Raw genomic sequence first — 8,398 nt, 5'->3', positions numbered from 1 at the left:
GTAATAGAGCCTTGTAAATAACCTTGAAGAAGAAGATCCTCTTGGGCTTCCCACCACAAGGAGTCGAATGGATCACACACCTAACCCTTCTCTTTGATCAAACACAAAGAACACTCACAGAGGAGAAAACGCAGAAGCATTTTTTTTGGTTTATGAAAATTGTGGGCAATGTGAGAGCCCTCCCCTTTATTTATAATAATGATGGGGTGGTTACAAATTAGAAACTCTTCATAGTTACTTAAAACTGAAATAGGAAACTGATAACATCTAGTTACTAAAAGTGGAAATAGAAACTAGGAAATAAAACTAATGAATTTAGAAACTAAATAACCCCATCAAAGACAAATCGTGGGCCTAGGGACTAGGCCTGGTCGACACCTACTAGGCATGGTTGACTCCTCTCTTCTTCCTCCTATATGTCTTCAATGCTGCATCAGTAAGCCCCCAAAAAAGGAGATGGATCATTTCATAAAAAAAAAGAACCCTTTTGAGCATCTGTTTTTGAAGAAATCTGACTTAGGCATCAAAGGGTCCCCCGTCGGGTCAGCCCGGCTCTCCTTTGTTTGCTCTTCTGTGGCGGTCTAGTGTGGAGTACCAAGTTTTGCAAGGAAGATCACCCGGTCAATTTTTACCAGAAAAGATTGGCGCCGTCTATGGGAACGACATTAGCAAGCTTCAACACCGACATCTTATGGAGCGAGGATGAACAAGCTATAGGACTAGCTGCCACGGTAGTTGAAGAATCAATCATGACCTAATCCTAAAGATCTGAACTAGGTTGTCACTGTGATAATCACCCCATCAGTAACAATGTGATTGACCGAGCATAACAGATTGGCAAAGGTGAGAATCATGGGCCAGAACGGGATAATCATCCCAGTGAAGAAGAAAGGCCGACCCCAAAAGTAGAAAAAAAAAAAGACCTCATTAATGAGGAGAGAAGCCGACAAGAACTGGTAGGTAAAAGAAGATCTCATCCACGAGAAAATGATGAGCCGACCCCAATTGGTGGCAAAAGAAGATTTCATTTATGAGGAAAGAAAGGCCAACCTGAACTGGTCGGTAAAAGAACTCATACGCACGAAATAGCTGAGCCAACCCCAATGGTTGGCAGAAGAAGACCTTATTCATGAGGAAAGAAAGGCCGACAAGAACTGGATAGTAAAAGAATATCTCATCCGCGAGGAAAGCCCGAGCCCCGACTCAAAGTGCAAAAGCCTGAGACTCGGCTTGGCACCTCAAAATCTTACGAGCCCGAGCCTGAGCCTGAGCCCGAGCACTAGCTCGGCACCTCAAGACCTTACACATAAAGGCTGGCAAGCCTGAGCCTCAGCTCTGCACCTCAAGATCTTACGCACTAAGGCACGCAAGCCCAAGCCTTGGCTTGACACCTCAAGAGCTTATGCACTAAGGCATGCAAGATGAGCCTCAACTCGACACCTAAAAAATTTATACATTAAGGCACATAAGTCCGAGCCTAAACTCGACTTCTCAAGACCTTACACACTAAGGCACAGAAAACTAAGACCCGGCTTGGCACCTCAAAACCTTACGCATTAAGGCATGCAAACCTGAGCACCGACTCAATACTTCAAGACCTTATGCACAAAGGCACGCAAGCCCGAGCCTCGTCAAGGCACCTCAAAACCTTATGCACAAAGGCACGCAAACCCGAGTCTCAGCTCGGCACCTCAAGACCTTACGCACTAGAGCACGCAAGCTCGAGCCCTGGCTCAACAACTTAAGACCTCATGCACTAAGGCACACAAGCCCGAGCCTCGGCTCGGCACCTCAAGATCTTATGAACTAAGGCATGCAAGCCCAAGCCCCGACTTGACAACTTAAGACCTTACACATTAAGGCACATAGGTCAGAGCCGAGACCTCAAAACCTTCTGAACAAAGGTTCACAAAACCGAGCCTCAGCTCGGCACCTCAAGACCTTATGCACAAAGGCACATAAGCCCGAGCCTCGGCTCGGCACCTCAAGACCATATGCAATAAGGCATGCATGCCGAGCCCCAGCTCGCCAACCCTAGACTATTTGCACTAAGGCACGCAAGCCTGAGCCCTGGCTCAACACCTCAAGGCCTTACGCACTAAGGTGCACAAACTCGAGCCCTGTCTCTGCACCTCAAGACTTTACGCACTAAGGCACCAAGTCCGAGCCTCAACTTGACACCTAAAGACTTTACGCACTAAGGCACGTAGGCTCTAGCCAAGACCTGAAAACCTTATGAATAATGGCTCACAAGCCCGAGCCTCGGCTTGGCACCTCAAGACCTTATGCACAAAGGCACGTAAGCTCGAGCCTCGGCTCAGCACCTCAAGACCTTACTCACTAAGGCACGTAAGCCAGAGCCCTAGCTCGGCACCTTAAAACCTTATGCACTAAGGCACAAAAGCCCGAGCCTCGACACCTCAAAACTTTACGCAATAAGGGCACACAAGCTCAAACCTCAGCTTAACACTTCAAAACCTTGCGCACTAAGGCATGTAAGCCCGAGCCCAAGCTTGACAACTCAATACTTCATGCATTAAGGCATACAAGCCTGAGCCTCAACTCGACACCTAAAGACTTTATGGACTAAGGCACGTAAGTCCGTATTACAACTTGGCACCTCATGACTGAGCCTCAACTCGAGCAAAGACCTTACGCTCTGAGGTGCAAAAAACCAAACCTCGTCTCAGCACCAAAGACCTTACGTTCTAAGGTAGGAAAAACCGAGCCATGGATCTTTGTGTTAGAATGTATATAATAGGGGTACTTTAGGAACGGTCTTATATTAAGTTGTCCTTGTATATATTTTCTTTTATTTCTCTTTCACCTCCCTGAGGGGAAAATATATAATTCCCTAAAGTGTTATTTGCATCTAATATAGGTGAGATTAGATGAGGAAATCTCTCACGTTTTGCTCTCTCTTCTTCTTCTTCTTCTTCTTCTTCTTCTTCTTCTTCTTCTTCTTCTCTCATCTTCCCTCGCTCTTCTTCCTTACTCTCTTCTCTCTTTTTTCATCATCTCTAACCCTAGTCCTTAACTCCTTATTTCTAATTGTTTGCCGGTTGGCACTCAAAAGCCCAACTTCGAAGGTTGGTACGAAAAGACAACTACAAAAAATCAAAAGTAAACAAAAATGTCTTCACTGAACTGAAAATCCATAACCAGATCCGAGCACACAATCCTTGTTTGTTGAACTCTTACAGGTCGACCTTCGGACCTTGGCCTGAAGGAGTAGGGGGCTTATGATGGTAAAAATACCACTCCCTTGGGTCATCTTTGGCCAATCCGACCATCTAGGTCATCCCTAGGAAACCCATCCCTTTGGGTTATCCTTGGCCGAGCTGACCTCTCAGATCGCCTATCTATATGGCCGACCCGTTAGCTCCCCTCCCTAAGTATCTGATCATATCATGGCAGTTGCGGGGACAATCCCGAGGATCACTCATTGCCAGCTCAACAGATATTATCACCAGGAGATATCCTAACAAATAAGGTAACCCTTACCTAATGGGGGTCTCTTCCAAGAGATATCCTAAAAAGAGTGAACTATTTGCCAAAATAGGACTCTCCTCAACCGCCTCTCTTCATTCACTACCTATAAATATCAAGGTAAGCCCCCAAAAAAGATGGATCATTTCAAAAAAAAAAAGCTCTTTTGAGTATCTATTGTTGAAGAAAACTTAGGAATTGGAGGGTCCCTCGTCGAGTTATCGCGACTCTCCTTTGTTTGCTCTTCTGTGCAGGTCTAGCATGGAGTACCAAGTTTTGCAAGGGAGATCACCCGGTCAATTTTCACCGCAAAAGATTGACGCCGTCTGTGGGAACAACATTAGTAAGCTACAACATCGACATCTCATGGAGAGAGGATGAACAAGCTATAGGACTAGCTGCCATGGTAATCGAAGAATGACCTAATCCTGAAGATCTGAACAAGGTTGTCGTCGTGATAATCACCCCATCCATAACAATGTGACGAAGCCGAGCATGACAAATTGGCAAAGGTGAGAATCATGGACCAGAACGGGATAATCATCCCACTGAAGAAGAAAGGTTGACCCCAATGGTCGAAAAAAAGACGTCATTAATGAGGAGAGAAAGGCCGACCCAAATTGGCCGGTAAAAGATCTCATCCACGAGGGAAGGACAAGCCAACTCGAATTAGTAGATAAAAGAAGATCTCATCCATGAGGAAAGGACGAGCCAGCCCCAGTTGGCGGAAAAATATCTCATTCATCAAGAAAGAAAGGCCAACCAGATCTGGCAGCAAAATATCACATCCATGAGGGAAGGATATGCCGACCCCAATTTCAACAAAAGAAGACTTCATTCGTGAGGAAAGAAAGGCCGACCTAAACTGAAGGGTAAAAGAACTCATCTGCATGGAATGGCTGAGCCAACCCCAATGGTTGGCAAAAGAAGACCTCATTCGTGAGGAAATAAAGGCCGACCAGATCTGGCCAGTAAAAGAATATCTCATCCACGTGGAAAGCCCGAGCCCCGACTCAAGGTGCACAAGCCCGAGCCTCAGCTTGGCACCTCAAAATCTTACACACTAAGGCACGCAAGCCCGAGCACTGGCACAGAACTTTAAGAGCTTATGCACAAAGGCAGCTAAGCTCGACCCCCCAGCTCGATACATCAAGACCTTACACACTAAGGCACGTAAGCCTGAGCCCCGGCTTAAGGCACCTTAAGACCTTACGCACTAAGGCACGTAAGCCCGAACCTCAACTCAACACCTAAAAAATTTATGAACTAAGGCACGTAAGTTTGAGCCTAAACTCGACAACTCAAGGACTTACACACTAAGGCACGCAAGACCGAGACCCGGCTCGGCACCTCAAAACCTTACGCATAAAGGCATGTAAGCACAAGACCTAACTCAGCACTTCAAGACCTTACACTAAGGCACACAAGCCCAAGCCCGAGCCTCGACTCGGCACCTCAAAACCTAACGCACTAAAGAATGCAAGCCCGAGCCCTAGCTCGGCACCTCAAGACCTTACGTACAAAGGCTCGCAAGTCTAAGCCTCGACTCGGCACCTCAATACCATACGTATTAAGGCACGCAAGCCCAAGCCCCGGCTTGGTAACTCAAGACCATACGCTTTACAGCACGTAAGCCTGAGCCCCGTATCAGCAACTCAAGACCTTACTAACTAAGGCATGCAAGCTTGAACCCTAACTCGACAGCTCAAAACCTTACGCATCAAGGCATGCAAACCTGAGCCCTCGCTCGGCACCTCAAAACCTTACGCTTTAAGGCACACAAGCCCGAGCCCAGGCTCAGCACCTCAAGACCTAATGCACAAAGGCTCAAAAGCCTGAGTCTCGGCTCAGCACCTCAAGGCCTTACGTACTAAGGCACGTAAGCCTGACCCCTGGCTTGGCACCTCAAGACCTTACGTATTAAAGCACGCAAGCCCAAGCCCCGGCTTGATAACTCAAAACTTTATGCACTAAGGCACACAAGCTCGAGCCTCGGCTCAGCACCTCAAAACCTTACTCACTAAGGCACGTAAGCCTGAGCCTCAACTCGACACCTAAAGATTTTACACACTAAGGCACGTAAGTTCGAGCCACAACTCAGCACCTTATGACCAAGCCTCAGATCGAACAAAGACCTTACACTCTGAGGCACATAAGACCAAACCTCAGCTCAGCACCAAAGACCTTACATTCTAAGGTAAAAAAAAAAATCAACCTAACGGGTCTTTGGTGATTGGCACTCAAAAGCCCAACTTCGAAGGTCGATACGAAAATACAACTATAAAAAATCAAAAGTAAATAAAGATATCTTCACTGAACTGAAGATCCATAACCTAATCCGAGCATATAATCTTTGCTTGCTGAACTCCAACAAGTCGACTTATGTAGCTCGACTTGATGGAGTGGGGGGCTTATGATAAGGGTAAAAATGCCACTCTCCCTTGGGTCATCTTTGGCCGAACCGACCATCCAGGTCATCCCTGAGAAACCCGACTCCTTGGGTCATCCCTGGCCAAGTCGACCTCTTAGATCGCCTATCTACATGGCTGCCCATCAGCTCACCTCCCTAAGGATCTAATCCAATCACAGCGGTTGCAAGGATAATCCCAAGGATCATTCGTTGCCAGCGCAGCGGATCTTATCGTTAGGAGATATCCTAACAAACAAGGTAACACTTACCAAATGGGACTCTTCCAAAAGTTATCCTTACAAGAGTGAACTACTTGTCAAAATAGGACTCTCCTCAACCGACTCTCTTCATTCACTACCTATAAATATCAAGGCAAGCCCCCAGAGAAGGAGATGGATCATTTCATAGAAAAAACTCTCTTGAGTATCTGTTGTTGAAGAAAACTGACTTAGGCATCAGAGGGTCCACCGTTGGGTCAGCCTGGATCTCCTTTGTCTGTTGTTCCATGCAAGTCTAGTGTGGAGTACCAAGTTTTGTAAAAAAGATCACACGGTCAGTTTTTACCGCAACAGATTGGCACCTTCTGTGGGAACGACATTAGCAAGCAACAACATCAACTTCTCATGGAGCAAGGATGAACAAGCTATAGGACTAGCTGCAACGGTAGTCGAAGAATCAATCATGACCTCATTCATAAGGATAATCATCCCATTGAAGAAGAAAGGCCAACCCCAATAGTCGGGAGAAAAAAAAGACCTCATTCATAAGGAGAGGCCAATCTAAACAGGTCGGTAAAAGATCTCATCCACAAGCGAAGGACAAGCTGACCCGAATTGGTAGATAAAAGATCTAATCCACGATGAGAGGACGAGCCGACCCCAATTGACGGCAAAAGAACACCTCATTCATTAGGAAAGAAAGGTTGACCCCAATTGGCTACAAAAGAAGACCTCATTCAAGAGGAAAGAAAGGCCAACCCCAATTGGCGACAAAAGAAGATCTCATCCATGAGGGAAGGATGAGCCAACACCAATGTCAGTAAAAGAAGACCTCATTCGTGGGGAAAGAAAGGCCGACCTGAATTGGTCGGTAAAAGAACTCATCCACACGGAATGGTAGAGCCAACCCCAATGATCAGAAAAAGACCTCATTTGTGAGGAAAGAATGGCCAACCAGAACTGGTCGGTAAAAGAATATCCCATCCGCAAGGAAAGCTTAGGCCCCAGCTCAAAGCTCACAACCCGAGCTGCGACTCAAGGCATAAAACCCAGAGTACCGGCTCGGCACCTCAAGACCTTACACACTAAGGCACGCAAGCCCAAAACTTGACTCAAGGAGCACAAGCTCAAGCCCTAACTTAAGGCGTGCAAACCTGAGCACTAGCACAAGGCGTACAAGCCCGAGCACCAGCCCAAAGCGCATAAGCCTAAGCCCCGAATCAAAGCACACAGGGTCAAACCCTGGCTCGACACCTCAAGACCTTATGCACTAAAGCACATAAGCCCAAGCCCGAGCCCTGGCTCAGCACCTCAAAACCTTACGCACTAAGGCACTCAAGCCCAAGCCCCGACTAGGCACCACAAAACCTCACGCACTAAGGCACGTGAGCAGGAGCCTCGGCTCAACAACTTAAGACCTTACGCATAAAACCTTGTAAGCCCAAGACTCGATTAGGCACCTTAAGACCTTACGCACTAAGACACGCAAGCCCGACACCCGATCAGGGCGCGCAAGCCCAAGCCCCAACTTAAGGCGTGAAAGCCAAATCCCCAGCTAGGCAGCTCAAAACTTTACGAATTAAGGCACGAAAGCCCAAGCCCCGGTTCAGGACCTCAAGACCTTACACACTAAGGCACACAAGCCTGAGCCCCGGATCATGGCGCACAAGTATGAGCACTAGCCCAAAGCGCATAAGCCTGAGCCCCGACTCAAAGCGCACAAGCCCCAGCCCTGGCTCGACACCTCAAGACCTTACGCACTAAAGCACGTAAGCCCAAGCCCAAGCCTCAGATCGGCACCTCAATACCTTACGCACTAAGGCACTCAAACCCAAGCCCCAACTCGGCACCTCAAAACCTTACGTACTAAGGCACAAGCCCAAGCCCCGGCTCAAAGTGCACAAAGCTGGAGCCTCGGCTCAACAACTCAAGACCTTACGCACAAAACCTCATAAGCCCGAGCCTCAGTTAGGCACCTTAAGACCTTACGCACTAAGGCACATAAGCCCAAGCCCAAGCCCAAGCCCCAGCCCCAGCTCAGCACCTTCAAACCTTATGCTCTAAGGCACGCAAGAACGAGACCCGGCTCAGCACCTCAAGACCTTAGCACTAAGGCAAGCAAACCTGAGCACCAGCTCGCCACCTCAAAACCTTACGCACAAAGGCTTGCATGTCTCGGCTTGGCTCGGCATCTTAAGACATTACACACTAAGGCACGTAAGCCCGAGCCCTGGCTTGACACCTCAAAACCTTATACACTTAGGCACATAAGCTCGAGGCC

The sequence above is a fragment of the Macadamia integrifolia genome, chromosome 1 (assembly GCF_013358625.1).
Source record: "Macadamia integrifolia cultivar HAES 741 chromosome 1, SCU_Mint_v3, whole genome shotgun sequence".
Lineage (NCBI taxonomy): Eukaryota > Viridiplantae > Streptophyta > Magnoliopsida > Proteales > Proteaceae > Macadamia > Macadamia integrifolia.
The sequence above is the reverse complement of the archived record's forward strand: the minus strand, read 5'-3'. Positions refer to the sequence as shown.